The sequence below is a fragment of the Mobula hypostoma genome, chromosome X2 (genome assembly GCF_963921235.1).
Source record: "Mobula hypostoma chromosome X2, sMobHyp1.1, whole genome shotgun sequence".
Taxonomy (NCBI): domain Eukaryota; kingdom Metazoa; phylum Chordata; class Chondrichthyes; order Myliobatiformes; family Myliobatidae; genus Mobula; species Mobula hypostoma.
The window spans coordinates 23,056,203-23,081,172 of NC_086129.1; the positions used below are offsets into that span (position 1 = coordinate 23,056,203).

General features: G+C 41.5%; 1 protein-coding gene across 8 annotated transcripts in view; it reads left to right on the forward strand.

The window, feature by feature from the left end:
- The window catches only part of cdon (cell adhesion associated, oncogene regulated), a 148,831-nt gene that overhangs the window by 11,402 nt on the left and 112,459 nt on the right, over positions 1 to 24,970 (forward strand). The window contains exon 1 of one of the 8 annotated variants that reach the window (XM_063038418.1): positions 1,046 to 1,216. The exons of the other annotated variants lie outside the window; for them this stretch is intronic. The gene's annotated coding sequence lies outside the window, so the exon portion shown is untranslated. Of the gene's footprint in view, positions 1 to 1,045; positions 1,217 to 24,970 lie in introns of those variants that run through there. 8 annotated transcript variants of the gene reach the window in all.

Genomic DNA, 24,970 nt, shown 5'->3' on the forward strand with positions numbered 1-24,970 from the left:
GTAGGACACAGACCCCACACAGTGTCTGTGGCACAGCAATTATTAAATCAAGGTTAACCTTTTACCTCAGAGCCATTTTCCTGCAACCAGACCAAATCCCTTGGCTTTCAATGCCTAAAGGTCTATCAGTCTTTGCCTTGAATGTGATCAGAGACTGAACCTCTCAAAGGGAGAATCTCAGAATTTAACCATTCTTTTGGTGAGAAAATTTCTTCTCCTCTCTGTCCTTAATTGACCATTCTTAAAAGTTGAGAATATGTTGCCACGCTCTAGATATCACTGTCCAGGAAACATCAAACCCTGTAAGAATGAGACCACCTGGACATGCCCAGTAATCAACTTTGTAAACCTTCACTGCACTCCCTCTACTTCTTTCCATTCTCAGTCCTGATGTGGCTTGACGATGATGGCATCTGTCTGTCTTGAAGGACAATGAAGTGCCTATACTGGAATGACCTCTCCAGGGCACAAGCCTGGGCAGAAGGTGTGGAGATCCTGGGATGTCCAGTCTTCAAGATCCCCCTCTCAGCCTCACCTGTGCAGTCCAAAGAAAAGCTTATAAAGCAATACATTTGGCAGCAGGAGCTGTCAGAAGGATGTTCAATGATGTCCAGCCCACTTAGGGGCTCCACTTCAGGCTTTATGTCTGGGTTTACTCCCATAACCTTCGTGTCTCCCGAGGCTGCCCACAAGGCAATGGGGCTATTTACCCACAACTGGAGAATAATGTGTCTTAGTGCTAATTTTATTTGATGTGCTTTGTGCGAAGTGTCTTTACTATATTTAAATCACAAGTATTTCAGTTATAATTGTGAGGATAGATGAGCCTCAGTTCACCATCTTATCTGAAAGCAGGGACCTGTGACAGTGCAGCATTCAGTATTGCTCTGGTGTGGCCTTGTTCCCCCTGAGGTGCTTTTAAACAGCTTTACAATTCATTAATTACAGCAAAAGACATCTTCTCTTCCTTTCCCTACAAGATGATGCAGTGAAGAATTTTGTACTTGGCAGCAGACTGTATTACTTCTTTCTTCTACTCACTATGTCTATTAAACATTTCCAGGTCTAACATTACCCAAAAATGGGTATATTTTCACCTTCAGCTCCTCTGTGGTCAACTCTGAATCTAAGGAAATGTCAACTGCCCATGCCAGACGTCAACTGACTTTAGGATGACACAACAGAAAAGGTCACACAATAACCATTGGCACTGAAGGTACTAGATTTCTCATTGCAAATTGTTAGAATATCTAACATGTCTGACATGGAAGCATTTCTTTGTGGATCAGGTAGGGAGGCATGGATTAATAGAATAACTAGAAAGATGTGGATTCAAGGATGACGTAGAGAGAGTGACTGTAGCCAGCAAGCACTAACTACATGTGAAATCACCCTGAATCTTCTCAAAGCAAATAGAATAGGGTTAATAAAATGTTATTGTATATTGTAGTGTTCATGGCTTCACTGAGAACGTTTCACTAGCTACTTGTTCAGCATTTCACTCCTATTGTTTCTCCCTTCTCACTTCTCAACTTTGACCCTCACTCAGGTGCACTTCTACAAACAGCAACTTGGGGTTTCAACTTTGTCAGAATCAGCTCCAAGGTTGTTGACTAAGGCCAGAGTACAGCTCCAACATTGTCTTTGATGGGACAGCAAGAGACAGCAACCTTGGAATTGACAATTATAGGTTAGTTCCACAGCAGAGATTATAGTACAGTATTTGGAATTTGGATGCTTGTCCGATTTTTCTCCTTCTGAAGCAAAACCTACACAACTGGCTCGTATGGGGAAAATGTTGTCCCATGCAGACAATTCTTCATGATTTGTTTTTTTTTTGCATTTAGTTGGGCATGGTTTCTCTGATACTTTGACATTGGCACTGGCCTTAACTCCTGTCTGCTCTGCATCAAGTTTCCTCTGGAGTTAATCAATCATTATGTCAGGGATTAAATAACGGCAGTAGCTTCAAGCTGATAGAAGGCATCAGCTCCTTAGGTCACTGCATGATGGTCGTCAAGGAGATATTAACGGTAGCTCAGGGCTATTAGCCTCCTGTGAAGTTCTCACTGCCACTCTCAGGCTGCTGACGAACCACTGCAGCCTCCTGCTTATGCAGAAAATGAGAGTTTGGGGTCTCTGTAAATATTTGAGGCTGAGGTGTGTGTTACAGTGAGAAGAACAGGCTATATCAGAATGGCACTGTATCAGATGTGCAAGACTGTCATGGTGAGGGGAGACATGTATCAGTGTTAGTGTGAGAGAATAGGGGCAAAAACAATGGGTGCATGTATCATTATTTTAATGAAATGTATTACAGTGAGCTAATACAGGAAAATTCAGTATTACAGTGAGAGCAGTAAATACATCAGTTTTACTGTAAGGGAGAGGTATAAATTACTTTAGAGTATTTTGTGAAGGAGGTTGGATGTGAGTGTTATATCTGACTGTTACTATGAAATATATAAGAGGATACAGTGAGAGACATGGGATAGGTCAGAGTGAGACAATGAGAGGTGTTGCATATATCGGAATGTTACAGTGATGAGCTTGGGTATATCAGAACGTCACTGTGAGTGAGGAATGTAGGGTATACTGGAGTGTGTTTACACTGAAGAAGGTAGGGTGTTTCAGAGTGTTAGTGTTGCTCATTGGATATAATTGAGAGGATTATGAGGTATATCGGGATGTTACAGTGAGAATTTTGAGGGACAAATTTACAGTATCTAATGCCTATCTACGTCAGGAGAAAGCCACTAGTAAGAACAAGTCAGGAAAATATAAGCAACGATGAACAGGTTCTATTTTTGATCCTTTTTTTAGCCAAATTCTTTCATAAACCTATGGGATAATGACTTCAGGGAATCTCAGTTCTGTTAGACTGAGACTTTGGGTATTTATTTTGCCCCTCCTGGCTTACGCTCCAGAACAGCAACATGTAGTTTGTTTTTGTGTCTCCCCAATAACTGTAGTTGTGACCTGACTTCATGATAATGATTGAAATAAAGGCACAATCCTTCTCTTGAATCCAGACAGATTGTGTGAATTGTTTCTGAATGGCGGCTGGAGTTCTAGCTATGGGAGGGGACATGAGCAGGGCTGCAGGTACCAGCAGGAGCTGGAGGAAATATGGGTATCCAGCCACACTGCAGCAGCAGAGACATGAGAGGCAGCTCTGTGGTTCGGTTTGGGAATTTTGTTTACCTAAAGATGGAAATAAAATCACAGTATGTTACTGAGGAAGAGAGATAACCATCATATTAAAGCCATCATTGATTGAGGAAGCTTCAAGTTGCTTTCAGATAAAAATTTCAATAGAATTGGCCAAGAAGTTGCAGTTCAGGAGATTGTATAGACAGCCCGTGGCCCCTATGTTCCCCCACTGACAGGAGTTGCTCATTTACTTCCATTGCCCTACCCATCCCCCACTCAGACATGATCCCATGCTGGTTGTCTGATTTTTTTTCATTCAGTATACTTACTATCTTCTACCTATGTGTTTTTCTTTATATTTTACCTATTTTTTTTCTCTATCAAGTAATTCTCCATTTTTCTTTTAACAAGTACTGTATTAGTAATCCTTTCTTCAGCTAAAATTTTCAGACATACGATTCTCAATAGAGTGTCCTGGACAGGAATCACAGTTATACTACCCAGATAATATATCAGGTGGATTATTCCTGACATGGTATCTATTCTACTGAGGGTTTTGCAGTTGGGATGTCTTGGCTAGTTCTGAATTGTTCTGCTGACCATCAGTATCAGAATGACATTGAATCAGAATTGGTTTTATTATCGCTGATTTATATGATGTGAAACCTGTCTTGCAGCAGCAGTACATAAAAGGCATAAAATTACTATAAATTACAAAATAACTAAATAATTCAAAATATAGGAATAATGAGGTAAAGTTCAAGGGTTCATGGGCAATTCAAAAATCTTATGGTGAATCGTTGAGTGTGGGTATTCACACTCCTGCACCTCCTCCCTGATGGTAGTAATGAAAATAGGGCATGTTCCAGATGGCTGAGCTTCCTTATGGTCATGACATCCTCTCATATTATGTGCCCATGCAATCCAATAACACCAACAACTGGAGCAAGAAGACTGGTGACCTCAAGCCTCAATAATCCTGTTTGGAACATTTCAACTGAGTTTCATTTTACATGTTTTGTTCCTAAATTTAAAGCTTTTGGTTACTGTGTCTACATAGTGCCTTCACGAAACAGGTCTTGCTAGGCTATCTGTGGGGCTTGGTTGGTAAAGTTTTAAGTGAATTTTGGAAGGATGTTTTTTAAAGTAAATCAAGTTGCCAAGTAATAAACATCATTCTTCTCATGGAGAGCAGTGAGAGAGGGAAGAGTTTAGTTCATGCTGAGCTCAATAAGGTTCCTGCACATATTTCACCAGAAGCTAACGATCATAGTCTCCACCAAGCAACTAAGTCACCAGATTTGGATGAGCCTTGTAATTAGGTGTGTAGGAGAAGACTTACACTTTCCTTGAAGGGATTGGAAAGACTCTCCAGTGATAGTGAATGTGGCCAACGTCTCTCTGTATGATCCTTGCTCAAGGTACAGTAGGAACCTCAATTACCAGGTATGGGCTTCGAAAGAGACATCACTAAGAATGGTGGGGTGGAGGGGAGAGAGGGTAGGTGGAAGAGGGTTAATTGTGCACCTCTCTCTGGAAGACTGCCCTGATAAATAGAACATGCCAGTAGTGCCCTTTCGGAACAACATCAGCCCACAGGTGAAGCAGTTGTTGAGCTAGCTCTACCAGAGGCTGCCAGTAGCCTGTATTTCTGATTTTTTTAAAAATAAGGAGTTGTTTTGTTTAACAGGTAAAAGTAGTGTTCCCAGTCAGTACACTTTAATATGAACAGAATTCACTAATTTCATCATGATGAACTCCTCATTTTGTTGTGAGTTACTTACAGAGGTCACAGAACATGACATTTTGACCCAAGCTATTGTTAAATACTGAAACCAAGCTACAAATGACAGTGAAGTCATCACATGCAAAGATGGGAAATGATAACTGAATTTGAGTTAAGAGGTGTGGCAACAAGAAGTTGACACAACACTCCAAATGTGACCTAACTAAAGTGTTATGCAGCTGGAATATGACTTCCCAACTTTCATACTTAATTCTCTGACTGATGAGGGCAAGTATAGCATTTGCCATCTCTACCGTCTTACCCACTTGTGTTGCTACTTTCAGCAAGCTTTGGACCTGAACCTCAAGATTCCACTGTATGTTAATGCTCCTGAGGATCCTGAGCTATCCTCTTGTAGCTGACTTCCCAAAGTACAACAACTCATACTTGTCTGGATTAAATGCCGTCTGCCATTTCTCCACTCAGATTTCCAACTGATCTATATCCTTTAACAACCTTCCTTATTATCCACAACTCCGACCAATTTTCATTTCATCTGTAAATTTACTACAAAAACTATCTATATTTTCATCCAGATCATTTATCACAAAACAACAACGGTCCCTGGGGAATATCGCTGGTGAAGATCTCCAGTCAGAAAAACTTGCCTCCATCACTGCCCTTTGTCTTTGATGACTGAGCCAATTTAATTCATCTTTATGTGTGGCTTACTTCAAAAATCAGACACAAATAGATCCAATTTCTAGACAAATAACATCAACAAATGAGACACTTGTGTGGAAATTATACTCCCTGTAAGAACACAATAGGAGCAGAAGTAGGCGGCCTGCCCTCTCAAGCCTATCCTGCCATTCAGTGTGATTGTGGCTGAGCATAGATCATAGACATATAAACATAGATACACACATTTATTATGCATAAACCACACACCAAAAGTAATATATACCCTTTTTAAAATGCTTATACCCATTTCTAGCAGAATTCTCACGCAGTGGGAAACTTGGACCAGAGATTTCCTGCCAAGATGCACCTTAACGGGTGCCATTTTCCCATCCATTTTCCCATATGTGATAATGTCATTGCTGTGTCCAGCTCACTTTAATTATTGAACAACAGAAGTTAGATCCAAAGGTTGTGAACTACAACCTCTGTAATTAACTTGTTTTGAAACACAGAATACATCACACTGTTAATAATGACTGAGGCATGTTTTAAAAATTCCCCTCCTGAATATGATACTCAGAAAAATCCTCCCACACATTTTTAAATGGAGGAAATAGTGCTGGCAACCTCTGGAATAATTGAGGCTTTAATGAAATGCTGGACCCCTTGAGTTGTGGCCCAGAGACAGCTGCTGATATGGGAGGCTTGGGACCACTCCCAATCATGAACACAGATCCCCATAGTCACGGAGTTCTCTCTGAGAGATCCACAAGGTTTTACTCCCATCCTTCTCTTCTCTTCCACTCACCCAACCCCAGTTTCTGTGATTATCCTTTCCCCTTCTCCCTCAGCCTCAGTCTGGGCTGTAGGTTAGGATGTAAATACAGTGACAACTGCCACTTTAACATTCTCAAACTCGAACAAGTCTCTTGTAAAGCAAACATACCTCAGCTTTGCAATTGTGTTTTGTGACTTCTGACTTGGCTCAATCGCTACACACAGCACCCACTTAGTGCTTCTAAAAACCTAAAATCCAATCTCTCACAGCCCATTCTGGGAAAATATATGTAAATCCTTCTCTGTGTAAGCAAACAATTCAAGGTGTGTTAAGGGTGTGAAGGGTGCTGTAAAATGAGTAGATTAGATGTCAGGATTTTTAAAGAGATTTTAATTGCTGATTCGGCAGAAAGCCAAACTATGCTGGCCTCTGATTTCTGTACCTCCTCCCAGGGATGGATTAATCACTGACTTGTATTCAGTAGAGCCTGCACGACAATGTGCTGGCAGGCTCTACTCTGTACTTGAATAATAAGATCATCTCATTTTAACCCAGTAAAAGCTGAAGAGGTGGAACTTCTCTGCAGTTTCTTCCCTTTCACCTTATCCTCAGATTTCTGAGAGCTTCCTTCCCTTGCTCCTCCAAGGCCATGTGGCATGTTACCTTACTTTCCCTCTTATCATTCCCTTGCTGAGATCCAGAAGGGGTATATTATCTCCTAACTTTCCCTATATACCACAGACCCATAAAAAACATGTCCGTGTTTTTTTGATGTAGCTAAGAAATAAAACTTTCTTCGGGGATCCCGGTAAATATCAAGCACTTCCAAATACACAGTAAAAGTTGCCTCCCCCCCAGCTCTATCCTAATAAAAGTCTTAGCCCCAGACACAAAGGAAACATTCCTTACTTAATTATCTACACAGTTTGCCCCACCCTACCTTAATTTCCCAAAATCTCTTTGCCTCTCCCAATTAGTATTACCAATCCTGGCATATTATGGGTAACTTTGGACTACAGCCTTTTCCGACTAGTGATTGTCCAACATAGAACCCTTATAACAACATGTATTCCAGGATAGAGTGAAATACTAGTACCAAATGAAATACTAGAATCTAATCCACTTTACCCAGAAACTCTTTATCCTCTTCAGTGTAATCAAGATCTAATTAATGACATTTGACAAATATTCCAGTTTTCAGCCTTGTTGCTCTTTGGCACAACTTGTATACACTCTATCCTGGTTCAGACTTAAATCACCCACTTAATCTCCTTTTGCAGTTTATTTACATTCTGTCATGAACTCCACCATTCTGAGGGTATGTTGTTTATCCAGACTGAAAAAATTGCTCCATTCCCATCATTTCTCTTGATGTTCCCCCTTCGAAGAAGATCTCTAGCTATTGCTTCATGCACATGGTAATTGAGGTCTCTCAGTTTCCCTTGGAATTATCCAGTATCATTCCCTTCTACAGCTGTCCAGGTACAGATTAAAAATGTTAGCTCATCACCAGGTGTTAAATACACCAAAATCTGCCACAGTTTTTGAACCCAATGGACCAATAAGCCAGTTTCAGTTCTGAAGTCCAGTACCAGATCTAATCGGATTGTTGTAAGCACCACCACAAGACTGTGCCCAAGGACTGAGGAACAGAAAACAAAATATTACTTGGACAGCACTGACATGCCTGTGTGTTCACATCTAGGGCGTACACAATCGAGCTCAGTTGCAGTAACCCCTATCCTTCTGATAGATTTGGCTACTAACAACCACTGTCCAGACTTGCACATGAAGAATAGTCACAGAAGAAAATGACAGCTTGCAGTTGGTTACTGCCTTTCACATCCTCAACATGTGAAAGCAATGTACAGCCAGTGAGGTACCTTTGAGATTAGTTACTGTTGTAATGCGGAAAACAGTTTGTGCTCAGCATGATTCCATGAACTTCAATGACTACATAAACTATTTTCATGAACCCCTATGGAAACAGGATCTTCATCCCACTGAGTCAGCAACAGCTCTCCCTTACCCTAATCCTACATTAATCTCATTTTTTATTCTCCCCACATCTCATTGAAGCCCCCCATGATCCAACCACTCACTTACACACAACGGGCAGTTTACAGTAGCCAATCAACCTATCAACACACAAGTTCTACGGATGTTACAGGAAAATGAAACACCCAGAGGAAATTCAAGTGGTCACGGGGAAAATGTGCAAACAGCACCTGAACTCAGGATCGAACCCTGGTCACTAGTGTTGTGAGGCAGCAGCTCCCCTATCACATCTCCATAGTGATAAATGTAGTGATGTTAATTGTGATATGAATATTGGCCAGAATATTAGAGAAAGCCTATTTTTGAAAAGGTTGTGAGGGACACACACAGAAAACAGCAGACAGGAGCATCACTTTAACAGAAAAATGGTATCTCTCCCCAGTATTGCAGATTATGTGTACATGTCACTGGACTTAAACCCACAGCCCTGGGAAGAGGGTACCAATCTAGAGTCACACCTGATGCATAGCAAAGAGTGGTAGAGGATGATGGTCACTTATGGAGCCTTACACCAATCAACTCATATCTTCAGGGTAAAGGCAGGGAAAACTATGAAGGGCTCTCTGCAGACAACAAAGACAAGCCCATCTTATAGACACCCAAATACTACAGAATCTAAACTAGTATTCCTCTAAGGAGATCATTTCAGTCACACTCTAAAGCTTTTAACATTGGGAACATGGCTGAAATCTGTAGGTATTTTACATGTAAGGAGAGATGAGCTGGATGTTGTTGATGATTGATGACTTCAAGTGCCACGATGAGCTGTACCCCCTGCCCCATACAACTGGGGACAGACAGTGAGATATTCATGCTGCTCGTTGAATGATTCATCATCCACAGATTGAGTTGCATTCCTGCAATTGTGGAGGTGGGTGATGAGAAACAGATTCCTGTTTTGCAAAGCACAGTGGGAACTCAGGCCTCTCTGGGTTGAAATAAAGGTCAGAAGCTATAATTCAAACTGGTAGGTAACACATCAACAAATTCTGTCGTTATTCTCGTCTCTTGCAAGTCAAGGATTCAAAATGGTCCATTATCACTTACATGGCTGGAAATTAAGTTCAATCAGCTTCAGCAAGATTTGAGGTCCACCTTGGGTCCATACACATTGGAAGGAGAGGATCAGCCATGTTCTCCATCATTATGGCATGTCTTCATGTGGGGCTGGGTGAAAATCAATCAGTTGAATGAAGCTCTAACACTTACCATCTAATCAAACAAAAGGAATGGTCTGAGTCCCTGCAACCATTATCCAGAGGATGAAGCTTGCAATCTTACTCAGGCATTACAGGCAGTGAAGGTTCCACTTCATTCTTTTAGGATAGTCCCAAGTTTAACAATCTTCAAGGTTAGTTCTTTTATCCTGGAAGACCCCTGACCAACATATACGCTGCTCCTAGTACACGTGTCCAGTGGTACACTATCTCATCAGAGGCTCCAGCTGCCTCATCATTCATGGGAAAGAGTTGCTCCAAAGTATCCCCATCAATTCAAGAGATGGTCCTTTGAGCTCCTATGGGAGATTATGGACTGCTTATACATTCCACAGCTTGCATGTTAAAATAACGCTCTCACTTGGTCAAAATTATAATGGGTTCGGGCTCCTTGTGCAGCACTGACTGATTCAGTCAGCACTTTTATATATTGAAGCATTTCTCAGTCTAAGTGCTTTCCTATTATAAAATTATTAATTTTAAAATATCAAAGAGAGGTTAACAGGAAGGATGTTTCATTGAGTAAGGCCATTGGAGGCAGGAGTCATATGATGAAGGCTCCCCAAGCGCTCATAACCTCTACTTGTCCCTAATGGCTGCCATCAAGAATTTCCAGCTTCCATGCCGCAAATTCCTGGCAGCTGTGCTAAACTATGTTTTTTTTAACATAATTAACTTTCTGCACTATGGTAAACTTGAGATTTCTGTCACAAAGCAGCTGTAACAGAACAGAGAAAAGGGCAAGCAGGCAAAATTCCATGAATGTAACGAACTCCAATCAGATATAAACCAAATTGGACTGTAGCGTACACCTCCTGACATTTGAGTCGTGTGTATTCTGTGCTACAGGATGATAATCGGTTCTAAATAGTGTTTTGTGCGAATCTGGGTGCCGAACATATAGCAAGCAGTGTTAGACTTCTCAAGGGCAGAAAGAACCACAGTTTACTCTACCCTGAGCCTTCACCTTCATTAAAGAAATTTAGAGAACATTCCAGAACTTGTCAATGCCTCTCTATTGCAAAAGGCCCTTCATCAGATAATGGCTGAGATGGCATTTAAATTAATGTGAGAAACAGCCAGCTGCTATCTTTCACATAAACGGTGTGGCTGTTTTACGAGGTTAAAAGCAATACCGAAGTGTGCTTATTAGATTCCTTGTGTCTTTAACTGCTTGGTGTCTGTCAATGCAGCCTTCTTCAGAGATCATTTGCCCCCCTGTTCATTCCTTCTCCCTGCCTTGCTTGTCTCCCTGGACTAGTCGGTCAGAATTTAAAAGTGAAAGGAATGCAGATCATTTAGGCAGCAGACCTTTGTTGAAAATCCTCTTGTCACTTTAATCTGGTAGTTGCTCTGGAGCTCATCCAGATTCCTGACAAAATATATACATGGATAGAACTTGCATTTATGTAGTACTTTACACAACCTTAGGATGTCCCAAAATACTTTATAGACAGTTGATGTTTTTTCGAGCATAGTCACTGTTGTAATGTAGGAAGCATCCTGCAAGCTCCTATTTATTTATTTAGCAACACAGCATGGTAACAGTTCCTTCCAGCCAAAGAGCCCGTGCCACCCAATTATACCCATGCGACCAATTAACCTATTGACCCCTATGTCTTTAGGATATGGGAGGAAACCAGAGTACCTGGAGGAAGCATGCTGTCATGGGGAGAACATACAAACTCTGTACAGATAGCGATGGGAGTTGATTCTGTGTTGCTGGCGCTGTAAAGTGTTACGCCAACCATTATGCTACCATGCCCCCACCCCCACCCCCATGAGCAAAGGTTTGATGATGTGATGATAGCAAACTGACCTGTTTTGGAGATTTGACCCAGATAAATTAGAATATCTCAATAAATAAATTGATTTTAATTTAGATTAGCACATAGTGCATTGGAAGAATAAAATGGTTGCATACCCTTGGCAAAGTAAATGTAAAGCACACAATTATCCCCAGGCACTTCTGAGATAACTGGGTGTGCAATGCAGTGCCAATCTGTGACTGTACTAATGGTAAGTCCCTTTACTGATTTTAATCCTTCAGCATGCACCCCCCACCACATCAAATCCTCACTCAAACTTCCTGATTTCCTTGACCCACTTCGACACATCCACCACTATCATTGACCTCTCCATCACTCTCTAGCCCTAGGCCCCAACAACCTATATCTATCTGTATCTGATACCAGTCTCCTCCTAAATGTCCCACAGGCCCTGGCAACAAATCCAGCCCTTCCCCTCAGCCCTGCACTTAGATCCACCTATCACCTGCCAGCTCTTGCTCTGCCATTTTATACTGGCTATCTTCCCTCTAGCCTTTGCTCTCAGTCCTGATGAAGTCCTGTTGACAAAAACATCCATTGCCAATTTCCCTCCACAGGGACCAGCTGAATTCCTCTAGCATATTGTGTGATTAGTGGGGTGCTGCAGGGACTGGTGTTTGAGCCCCAGCTATTTACTGAGAAGACAAAATGTCCTGTTTCCAAGTTTGCTGATGATACTAAGCTAGGGGTTTATGAGGGACGAAGATATAAAGAAGCTTCAAAGATATACAGACAAGCTCCATTGCAGGCAAATGGCAGAAAATATTGAAAAATGTGATGCCAACTTGAATCACGTAACAGAGTAGCGATTAACGGGTCCCTTTCGGAATGGCAGGCGGTGACCAGTGGGGTACCGCAGGGATCAGTGCTGGGACCACAGCTGTTTACAATATATATTAATGATTTAGATGAGGGAATTAAAAGTAACATTAGCAAATTTGCCGATGACACAAAGCTGGGTGGCAGTGTGAAATGTGAGGAGGATGTTATGAGAATGCAGGGTGACTTGGACAGGCTGGGTGAGTGGGCAGATGCAGTTTAATGTGGATAAATGTGAGATTATCCACTTTGGTGGTAAGAACGGGAAGGCAGATTATTATCTAAATGGAGTCAAGTTAGGAAAAGGGGAAGCACAACGAGATCTAGGTGTTCTTGTACATCAGTCACTGAAAGCAAGCATGCAAGTACAGCAGGCAGTGAAGAAAGCTAATGGCATGCTGGCCTTCATAACAAGGGGAATTGAGTATAAGAGCAAAGAGGTCCTTCTGCAGCTGTACAGGGCCCTGGTGAGACCACACCTGGAGCACTGTGTGCAGTTTTGGTCTCCAAATTTGAGGAAGGACATTCTTGCTATTGAGGGAGTGCAGCATAGGTTCACAAGGTTAATTCCCGGGATGGCGGGACTGTCATATGTCGAAAGATTGGGGTGACTGGGCTTGTATACTCTGGAACTTAGAAGGCTGAGAGGGGATCTTATTGAAACATATAAGATTACTAAGGGATTGGACACGCTGGAGGCAGGAAGCATGTTCCCGCTGATGAGTGAGTCCAGAACCAGAGGCCACAGTTTAAGAATTAGGGGTAGGCCATTTAGAACAGAGTTGAGGAAAAACTTTTCCACCCAGAGAGTGGTGGATATATGGAATGCTCTGCCCCAGAAGGCTGTGGAGGCCAAGTCTCTGGATGCTTTCAAAAAAGAGATGGATAGAGCTCTTAAAGATAGCGGAATCAAAGGTTATGGGGATAAGGCAGGAACTGGATACTGATTGTGGATGATCAGCCATGATCACAGTGAATGGCGGTGCTGGCTCAAAGGGCTGAATGGCCTACTCCTGCACCTATTGTCTATTGGCAAGAGCTGTGAAATGATAGGTGGAGCGAGGTGAGGGAGGGAGGTTGATTGGTAGGTGGAGTCAGCTGGGGGAGGGAGGGATGAAGATAGTGACAGAGGCTGGGAGATGGGCTTGAGTAAGACCGAAAAAAGAACTGTTCCACGTGATCCTTAAACAGGCAGACATGCTGTAGGTTGGATTCATACAGATTCCTATAGCTACAGCTTTGACTTGGATAAATTAATTTGAGTTAAATGAGAACTTTTTCAACATGAGAACAAGTTTAGCCAGGTGACAGAGAGTGGTAGTGGAAGGTAACTGATTAGGAAGAATTAATGGACCCTCAGGCTGTCCTGGTGGACAGGTTGGATATCCTCAGTTAGTATACTGTACACAGTTTTGGATTTATATCACCAATAAACAAGACAGAACAGGAAGAAGATTGTTAAGAATTCTACTACAATAATGGTTATAAGTAAACTCTGAACAATCTCTAAAAACAAGAAGGCAAACACGTAACTGACAGAGGTCTTTAAAAAAATAAAGAGATCTAATTGGAGAGTTAAAGGGAAGAGGCTTCTATTATTTGGGAAAATATAAAACTGGGGACAATTAGATCAGTCATATAATTTGAGAAAACGTTTCTCAAAAAAGTAGGAAGTGAAAGCCAAATGTTAATGTGCAACCCAGACAGGCCATCCTGGATTATGAATGAGTTCTATTTGTGCAGATGTTCATAAGTTGATTTTGTCCATAAATTCTAACATGGATAAAATCACTTGAAATGGCAACCACACCTATGCAAAAGCACACAAGGCTGATAAGAACAACCACAAAAAGTGGAGAGAAAGGGAAAGGAAACTAGTACTATCATACATAGTAACAAACAAATGTACATCCATCAGACTTCTGAATTTAATAATATCATAGGAGTTTGGCTATATGTACAGGTGCCCATAAGTCAAGCATTCATAACCAGGATGGACATGAATGACTGACTTATGGACACCTGTACATACAATCAAAGAAGGGGAGCATTGTAGCCACAATGACTTAGTGATTGGAAAAAAATTAACATTTAAGGTGCTGGATCAAGTGGGCAGTTTTGTTTGGTTGGTGTCAAGATTCTTGACTGTTGTTGGAGCTGCAAGTGGAAAGTGTTTGATCATTTTCCTGAATTGTACCTTGTAGATGATGGAAGGTCTTTGGCTGTCATTCACTGCTAAACTGCTCTAATAGCCATTGTACATTTAGTTGCATCTTTGGTCAATAGTAACCCTCAGAAAGTAGATGTTGGAGGACTCCATAAATATTCAGGTAATGCTACAAATATTGAGGTAGGTGGTGATATTTTCTTGTATTATGTACATTTCCTAGCAATGCTTTGGAAGTGAATTTGGTATTATTTGTCAGCCCATGTGTCCAGGACTGAATTACTTCATTTATTCATGATTTGGGAATGGAATAGAACATTGTGCTATCACCAGCAAATATTCCTGCTTCTAACAGAAGGAAATTAATTGATGAGGCTGGTGAAGACAGTTGGGACAATCAGAGTATGCTGAGGAACTCCTGTAATGATGTCCTGAAGGTGAGACAATTGACCTCAGCCATGATCTGATTGAAAGGTGGGGCAGACTTGAGGGACCCATGCCCTGGTCCTATTTTCTTATGTGTTGTGGTGGTGAGGTCCTGAGTGGTTCTGGAAAAACCCAAACTGGGGATAGGTGAGCAAGTCATGGTAAGTAGGTGCCACTTGATGGCACTGTCAATGACCCAGTCCATCACTGATTGAATAAAAACTGATTGGATGGGAGTTAGCCAGATTAAATTTGTCCTGCTAAGGCAGTTTTCCACATTGTTGTCAGTGTGTAAATATACTGGCCCACTTGGTCAGAGATGGTGTTCTAGAACACAGGCCTTTGGTACCACAGCTGGGCTGTTATCTTTGCTGTAGGCATCGGTCTCAGCTATTTCTGGATATCACATGGAGTGAACTGGCTGAGGACTAGCTTTTGTGGTGGTGAGGATCTCAGGAGGAAGTTGAGATGGTTCATTCACTCAGCTCTTCTCGATGTGAATGGATGCAAATTTTTGGACTTATCTATAGCACTCCACTTGCTGAGTTGTGTTGTCATTGAAGATGGGGATGGAGCTTCTCCTCCTGTGCCTGATTAATTATCCACCACCATTCATCATCAACTGCAGGCTACTAATGATGTTTAGAATGCGTGTAGTCCTGCAAGTTTACACCTCAGCTTCCACTGTGTGCTTTTGTACTTTTCGTTGAGTCATTCCACCATCTTCTCCACTGTTGAGACTGTGGATTCATTTAAAGGAATTGCCAGTTCCAAGTGCCCTGACTCTCTAGTTTGTTGAGCTTGACAGAGGCAGAAGATGAGAACAATTCCAAACCACCTCTGAACCCTGTTTAACTCTGAAACATGTCCCTGAACTATTCATCAAACAGACTGCACTACTCCAACTTCACACCTTCATGCGGTGTCCTACCAATGGGTGGTCTGCACCTGCAGGCTCCTCAGCTGGGTGAGAGCTATAAGGAGTCATAAATCTTTGTCAGCCAGTGGGGATGTCAGGACACCTCAGGTGTTGGGGTCAGGTGTGGGTGAGCATTCCTGGTCAGATGCAAGTGTTTGATGATCCTGGACCATGGCTGTCAATAACAATGTGATTGACAACATAGCAACCCAGGAGTTAAATAGCAGGGTTGGGAGATGGAAGAAATCAATGCCATTTTGTGATTCAGTGTCATTCTTGTGTTCCTGTTAGAAGCATTCTCTCTACATGCTTCAAACATTGAAAGAAAGAATATGAATTTATATAGCTCTCCCTATATCCTTACAGCTATTGGAGTTCACTTTATATGTGATTAGTGTTGATTGTTTTATAGTTGAACTTAGCAGCTGATTTGCACAAAGTGAGGCTCAATGTACAAACGTAGATAAATGATCATTTACCCTGTGTTTGAAAATTTTGATTCAAGGATAGATCCTAATCAGAACTTTCTTACTATCATATAATTACAACACTAGAACTTTTAGACATAGCAGACACCAACAGAATCAACAAACTCATTCGTAAGGCCAGTGATGTTCCTGCCTGTGGCCATCAAACTTTACAACTCCTCCCTTGGAGGGTCAGACACCCTGAGCCAATAGGCTGGTCCTGGACTTATTTCCTGGCATAATTTACATATCACTATTTAATTATTTATGGTTTTATATGGCTATATTTATACTCTGTTCTTGGTTGGTGCAACTGTAACGAAACCAAATTTCCCTTGGGATCAATAAAGTATGACTATGACTAAATTCATCTAAATAGAAAGGCAAATCTTCAGTTTAAAGTCTTACTCAAAGAAAGTTTGGTCAAAGTACCACTGTGAATCCTGCACTCAGTTCCCAAGAAAGAGGCCCAAAACATGGTTTTCATAGCTCAGAAATTGCAAGGGTGCTAACACCGAACCAAGGATGTCAATTTAAACCTTAATTTTTCTTCCATATTACTACCAATCAACAAAAAGGACCTATTCCCTCAATAATATGTGTAGTTGTAGCTACATTGCTTAGGAGCAATGAGACCCGAATGCTCTCAGGTTCCAGTAGTCCTTCACAGGAGCTTAATCAAACTTCGAAACTTCTCCAGGTTAGCAGAGCAATAGCACAGGTAATCAAAGCTTGGTGAAGGGGTGGGGGGCGGGGGGGGGGGGAATCTGTGGATACAGTCAAAAGGTTGGAGGGAATTCAAGAGTGTTTGGGGATAGTGAAGGAGCCAGAATTGAGATATCTAATCTTCCATTATTTCCCAGAAAGAGTTAATACAATCTGTTTCAGTGTCAGACACTACCAGCTTGCTCAGTGTAAAATGTCAATTAGTTATGCTGCCAAAGTCTCAAATTTCATACCAGCTCTTAAATTTCACCCAAAAAATGCAAAGCCTTCACATACAGGCTGTGCTCCCATTCCACCCACACAATGTGCTCCTGTCTGAGCCAACACAAACTAAGTTCTGAGGGAAGAAAATTTCTGAAGCCACCTGGGCCATGCTGAGCTTAATCTCCACCCGCTGTTGGCATCTTTAATGGCAGCTCTGTACCTGGAGATCTCACAAGGGTCTATGACACAATAAAACTAGACTTCACAATCCCTGAGATGACAACCATTTGTTTTTTTTTTCCTGGGTACTCTCTCCCTTCCTTTAAAAGTGCTATTACAGTAAAGGCAGTTCTATAGACACAGAGGATTGTCATTATAGAACTGTCCTTCATTAGTCCTAGTAAATGAACACCAAATGACTATTCAGTGCAAAGGAGATTTACCAAGATGATGCCTGAATTAGAGAACATGTCTTACAAGGAAAGATTGAGTGAACTAGGGCTTTTCTCATTGGGAGAATGAGAGAAGACTTGATACAGGTGCATAAGATGATAAGAGGCATAATGGACAGTGGACATAAGTGGACGGTGAGAGACTTTTTCCCAGGGTGGAAATGGCTAATATGAGGGGGCATAACTTAACAGTGATTGAAGTAAAGTATGGGGGGATATCAGAGGTAGTTTTTTTTTTACACAGAGCATGAAATACAGATAGTGTTAGAGAAAGATGCAGTAGGAACATTTAAGAGACTCTTAGATAAGCACATAGATGAAAGAAAAATGGAGGGCTATGTGGGAGCAAAGGGTTACATTGATCTTGGAGTAGATTGGACCGAGGGACCTGTACTATGTTCTATGTTGTTCAACTAGATGAGATGCCAAGTTTTCTCACCCTGTCAATGGCATCGGCAAGGAATTAACTGTCTTGTATGTAAAACCCAGAATCAAGTGATCTGTTGTTCCAGTTAACGTGTACAGTGGCATTCACCCACATTGTGTGTGAACATTCAGTTAATGTCCAGTAATGAATGTGGGGGCACCGGCTGGTGGCGTAGTGGCATCAGTGCCGGACTTCAGAGCGAAGGCTCCCGAGTTCGAATCCAGCCAGCTCCCTTGCACACTTTCCATCCACGCTGGATTGAGCGTCGAGCTAGCAACTCGGCCTCGTAAAAATAAGAAAGCCTGCTAAAAAAAAATGCCGTCATGACGGCGTCCTGATGACTCCACTCGGACTTAAGGGCTTTCTTCTTCTTCTTCTTCTTCAATGAATGTGGGGCAAGCAGTATCTTGGTGACTTCAGTCACTGCACTAGGACTTGTGGGGGGGTGGGGTGAGGTTCAGGTTTCCTTCTTTTGTTTCTACTCCACATCCATGCAAAGACCCGAACTTCACCGTCATAACCAGAGTTGGAAATGAGTGATAAAAAGCTCAGTTTACTCTGACACAGTCCTGTTTTGCAATCTGATGTCAAGAGAAAGTACTACTGGGGCTGGGGTGGAAATGTACCTGATTTTATAGTAACTGTCATGCCTTCAGGTCACCCCAAAGGACTTTACAGTTAAAATCCATTTTTCAGATGCAGTCACTATTGTAGTATAGGGAGTACAAGAGCCCATGTGCTAGCACTTGCCCACAATCAGAAACCTTTTTACAGGCGTCTAGAAGTTCAGTTGTAGTTTAAACCAAACATCAGAATGGGGAAGAAATGTGATCTAAGTGACTTTGACCATGGAATGATTGTTGGTGCCAGATGAGTTGGTTTGCGTATCTCAGAAACTGCTGATCTCCTGGGATTTTCACTCACAACAGTCTCTAGCACTTAGAGAGAACGGTGTGAAAAACAAAAATAAAACATCCAGTAAGTAGCAGTTCTGTGGGCAAAAACATTTTTATTCGAATGAGAGGTCAGGGGAGAATGGCCAGACTGGTTCAAGCTGACAGGAAAGCATCAGTAACATCAAATAGCCATGCGTTACAACAGTGATATGCAGAAGAGCATCTCTGAATGCACAACATGTCGAACCTTGAAGTGGATGAGTTACAGCAGCAGAAGACCATGAACATACACTTAGTGGCCACTTTTATTAAGTACAGAAGGAACCTAAAAGTGGCCACTGAGTGTACTTTAATCCTGTCACTGGTTGGAATTCCTTTGTTCTTCATATTGATTGTGCCAAAGCACTTTTTCCTTCCAGCGAGAGGTACCTTGTTTTAACGCCTGCTCTGTAAGACTCTGTAAGGGAGCCTCAGTCTGGATAGAGACTTCTGGAGTGTGACTGAACACACAGTATTCTGCCTTAGACACACAAGCGAGAGTTACTACAGAACCAGGGCTGACATTGCAAAAAAATATATAATTTAGAGGTTGGAAGGACAATTCTCACTTCCCACTGCAGAATCCAATGAAACTGTAAATATTATTTACCTAAATTTGTTGTCAAAACAATTGTGAGCCTTGGTTCACTTATTGTTACTCTGAAAGTGATGCAAAAAAATGTCAGTCAAAGAACATATTTTAAAAGGGAAAGTCAAAAGGCTGTCTAATGCTCAGCACCCTATTAGCTTTGCAAAAACATCATTACTCTCTTACTACTGAAGTGTTTTTGATGCACTGGATATTGTTACCTTTACATAGTCAATATGAATTAAATGGCAAAGAATTTAAGGAGATTACTACTCTTGCTATGATATTACCAGCTCAGTTTTTAGCAACTTTGTGTCAAAGGTACTTTCATTTGAATAACCTTGTTAACTACCATCAGACATTGGTCAATATCCTGATGGAGAAAATTGTGCCCATTTACAACAGCAAGCCACCCAATCATTTCAGACACCTCCATTGGGCAGACAGTCCTCAGGCGATTAAACTTTACTTCTCAGGGACTCAAAACTCTGGTACCTTTTCAGTGGTGGGTGCCAATAGAGAGGATCCAAATCTCTGGGTGATGTCAGTGTATGACGATTTTCCCATCAGTAATGGTAAATTCCAGGATCTGTCACCTATGAATAGTATGCAGGCAGTAAAGAACTTCAAAAGGTGAAATATAGGAATTTTACCTTGCAGCTCAACAAACAAAAACTTATTGGAAATTCTAAATGTCACCCAGAGGATGGAGTGATGTTATCAATTCCACCCTAGTTTTTAAAACATTTCACAAATTGAATATACCTGCACACATTCTCAAATGTAGATACCAAACATGTGAGAGCACACGAACACACACACTCACAACTATCTATGTAGACAGATATAGAAACCATTTCACATGCACAGAAATGTATATGCACTTAAACATAGAAATCACCAAAATATAGGGAAGTTGTTCCATCCCATTTGACTCTGAAAGGACCAAACAATTAAGTCTCACTCCCTTGCTCTTTGCCTATTAGATTTAGATAGATCATTTCCATTCCGGTATGGTTGGAGTGGTTGAGTGGACTCTTTCTCTGTAGTAATTTTTTGGGATTCTATGATTCCATATATCAATTGAAAGTTATGTTTGGATCTGCTTCTACCACTGTCTCATGAAGTGAATTCCAGAGAACTTGCTGCATAAAAGAAAATCCCTTCTAATTATGGGCCAATAAATTCCTGTTATCAATATTTGCAAACATTTAAAATTCTCTGAGTGACATCATTTCTGTTCATTAATGTAAGTGCGGGGAGAAAGTTAGGCAGAAACAACACCAGGTAGACACGACAAATGTCCTTTCATCAATATTATTAGCATAATTTGTAGCTTTAAAACATGGTTTTGCATTTTAAATTTGTGCTTCAGTGGAGCCAAGAATATTTTGTTGATGAGAGGCAACCAGATTATTTATTTATTTATTTTATAGATATACAGTGTGAAATAGGTCCTTTGAGCCATGCCGCCCAGCAACTCCTGATTCAACCCTAGCCTCATCAGAGGACAAGTTACAATGACAAATTAACCTACCAACTGGTACGTCTTTGGACTGTGGGAGGAAACTGGAGCACCCGGAGGAAACCCACACAGTCACAGAGAGAACATACAAACTTCTTACCGGCAGTGGCAGGAATTGAACCCGGGCCACTGGTACTATGAAATGTTGTGCTGACCACTACGCTACTGTGCTGCCTCTTAGGCTTGGAATAGATGCAGGATGGTGGAGAGATCTGAATGTCAGTCTCCACAATCTAACCCACGGCTCGAGCCAGGTGTATTGAATTACCCAGAAAGAGAACAAAGCTCCACGTAAACCGTAACTCTCCTTCAGATGATATTGCCATGCAGTCAGTAGGATCAGGCAGGCAATGGTGATGTCATTGGTTCCCCACTGTGCAGACCATGATTACCAACAGCTTTTGGCCGTCTGGCTTGATTTACAGTGAGCGGAACCCTTCAGAGGCCTGGTAACACCCGACAGCTTGAATTTATCAGTTAAAAGTGTAGCGGGGACAGGAGGAAACTGAACTGCGCCGACATCTGGGATATGCATCATTAAAAACTCAGAGCATTTCAGAAAATTAATATGTTGTTAGAGGTGTTTAGTTCTGAACAGCCAGTGCCCAGGGAACTGGACTACACTGGGATCAGTGTCAGGTGTCTGATTGGAAAGCAGGCTGCCACATTAAATTTGAAAAGTAAACTCTGAGAAGCCACAAGAGGCCAGCGTCATGCTAACAGTCAGATAGAAGACAGGAGTACCCTGCTTCAACACTCTCCCATGTACTGTACGTTCTCCAGCTGCTTATGATTCCATCATCAGAGAACTCAATTAAGACCTGCATACTATAACAACCCATTCACTGACATAACACATATGGCTCCCTTTTACAGATAAACTCATATAAAACACCCTTTCTATCTCTATAACATATAATCTATAATCATTCTGAAAGAGATATGTAGGACTGCAACTAATGGGAAACAGTCAGGGTTACTTGTCATTTTAAACTGTTAATGCTATTATCCAGGAGAGTAACTGGCCCTTCCTCTGAACCTTTTTTATGCCATGGACCAAATACCATTAAGCAAGGGGTCTGTGAACCACAGGTTGGTCTATACCATTACAGCCTATTCCATTCTTGGACATTATCACTTGCATTAATGCAGTTTTCTCCTTTTAATTATTGTGCTAGGAATGAAGGAGATTAGAACCAGTGTTGCTGATCTCAACCATGTTGAGCCTGAGTTGATGAGGGAAGCCAGAAAACAGGAAAGATATTCAAAAGCATCAAAACAAAGCTCCACTATAGCAACCAATTTTCTTCTGCAGAGGACAAATGACAGGCTTTAAGCTTTAAGTTCCTCTTAGGAAACATGATTTCAATATCTAAGCCAGAATTCTGGTGCAGTACTGAGGAGGCATGTATTACTAGAGGTACTGACTTTCAGGTGAAACATTAAGCCAAGGTTTATCTGGTAAATCCCATGGTGCCCGACTTTCTAAAAATACCTGCACTTCAGAAATGGCTGTAAAGTGTTTTTCAATGTCCTGAGGTCCTGTTCCATGTAAATCCATGTTCTTTCTACTCATGCATTTGTAGCCAAGCATAAAGAATCTTTGCTTCTTCTTTCAACACAATAGCACCCGGGAAATGAAAGAGCTGTGGAAACAGAATTGGGCCATAGCCTTTTAGGTAAAAGAAGTCCTGTGTGAGGTGTTCAGCACCTGGTCCAACACATTTAATACTTTCCAATCACCGGTTCACATAGCACTAAAATTAGTTTCTGTAGAAACCCAAGCACATTGACAGGGATTAACACAGCAGTTACAAAAGTCATCCAGTTCCAAAGTATTGCCTCTGCTTATATTTTCTCATGACATAGAAGAGGTCAGTCGGCCCATTGCCTCCATGCAGATCACAGTTCATTCCCATCATTCCCATTAGTCCACAACCTATACCCACCTCACATGCCGAACAAATCTTCCTACCATCCACCTACAGCAATTTACAGTAGTCATTTAACCTACCAGTGCATGTTTGGGATGTGAAAGGAATCCAAGGCACCCAAGGGAAATCCATACAGTCACAAAGAGAGAATGCGTACTCTGCACAGCAGTACCCAAGAATAGAACTGAATCGGGGTTCGTAGGACTGTGCCACAGCATCACTAACTGTGCACCTCAAGCAATATACATTAATGTAAGCTTCTATTTTTCACTGGATCTGGCACAGAAAAAATGTCATTATTCAGGTACTTGGACATTCAATCTCCATGTTTCTCATTAAAATCAATGGATGTGAAATTGCATTTGGCACATATCTGATTTCCATGTGCACTTTGTGATATGTGAAGCACCAAAGGTTAAAAAGCTTGCAGGTCTACAAAGAAATGGCATTTTGCTGCATCTTGTGGCAAATGTAAAGGTGAAGTGTATTTCTAACATCACTGAAGAAGCATGATACCATCAAAGCAGTCCATTTGATTGGCACCCATTATCACCTCAACATTGTCTTCCTCCATCATTGAAACATCTCACCTACAAAATCCACAGCAGTTACCCACCCAACTTAAGGCAGTCCAACACACCCTCCTGAACTCACAGTTCTACCACTAAGAAAGGTGAGGGCAACAAGGTTCCCTGCCAAGTTACACAGTTCTGACTTGAAATTTTATTGGAATACTTCTATTGTCAATAGGTACAGTATAAATTGTGAAACACTACAGAATAACATTGTGATGGTATCATCATCAGAAGCACTACAACAGTTCAAGAAAGTGATTCACCATCACCTTCTCAAAGGTAATTAAGGATGGGTATTAAATACTGGCACATCAGCATTGCTCAGATACTGTGGAATAATATTTTAATACCTCAATCCGTGTCTAGGACATTCAAATTGAAGGTTTGACCTACAGTTTTCAACTCCCATACTGATTTCACAGAGTGTGAGGGAAAAAGGTAATGGTAAGAATGGAGTGCCCCGTTGGGGGGGGGGGGAGTGGGGCAGAGGTGGCAGAGGAAGAGTGCCAGGGCAGGGGATGGTGTGGGTGTAGACACACCCAGCCCTGAGACACCAGGCAATGTAATTTCATTCCAAACAATTGGTTTATTGATCATTACAGAATGCCTCTCTGATGATTCCCACTCTCTCCCCCCTCCCTTCGCTTTTTCCTAACCATGATTTCCCCTCTCACTGTCCCCTTCCCATTCTTGATCCACAATAGAAACCCATATCAGAATCAGGTTTATCATCACTTACATATGTCATGAAATATGCTTTTTTTGTGGCAGCAGTACAGTGCGGTACCTAAAATTACTACAGTACTATGCAAAAGTCTTAGGCACCTTAGCTATATCTATGTGCATAAGACTTCTGCACAGTACTGTACATCATTTCTTTGATTGAGAGAGTTCAGGGTCTAAGGGGTGAGTGTAGTCATTTTATATTGCCCCTTCGTTTTTCTGGTCAAAGGCTAAAGAGACTAGAAGGTCTTACTGATAACTGCAAAGATCTGAATAGGAATGGCAGCCTGTGATTACAAGGTGAGGAAAGGAAATGCCTACTCTAAGGTCTAATGTTCATCAGGCTGTGTTTCCAGGGAAGACAAGGGTGTTTAATAATAGAATGGAATGTATGCATAGCCTCCTAGGAACTTGAATCCTCAGGGGCTGCCTGAATAACAGACCTTGTAGAGGTTTTCCAGAGAGAGGGGGGTGGGGAAGATAGAGATAGATACAGAGGTAGAAAGAGAAAGAGTGAGTGATAGAGCGAGAGAAAAATAAATAACAGATCCACAAAGTAAGGAACTTAAAGATCTAAGGGCTGGAATTTAATCAAAATATACAATTGGATAAAAATATTAGATGGTGAATGAGATTC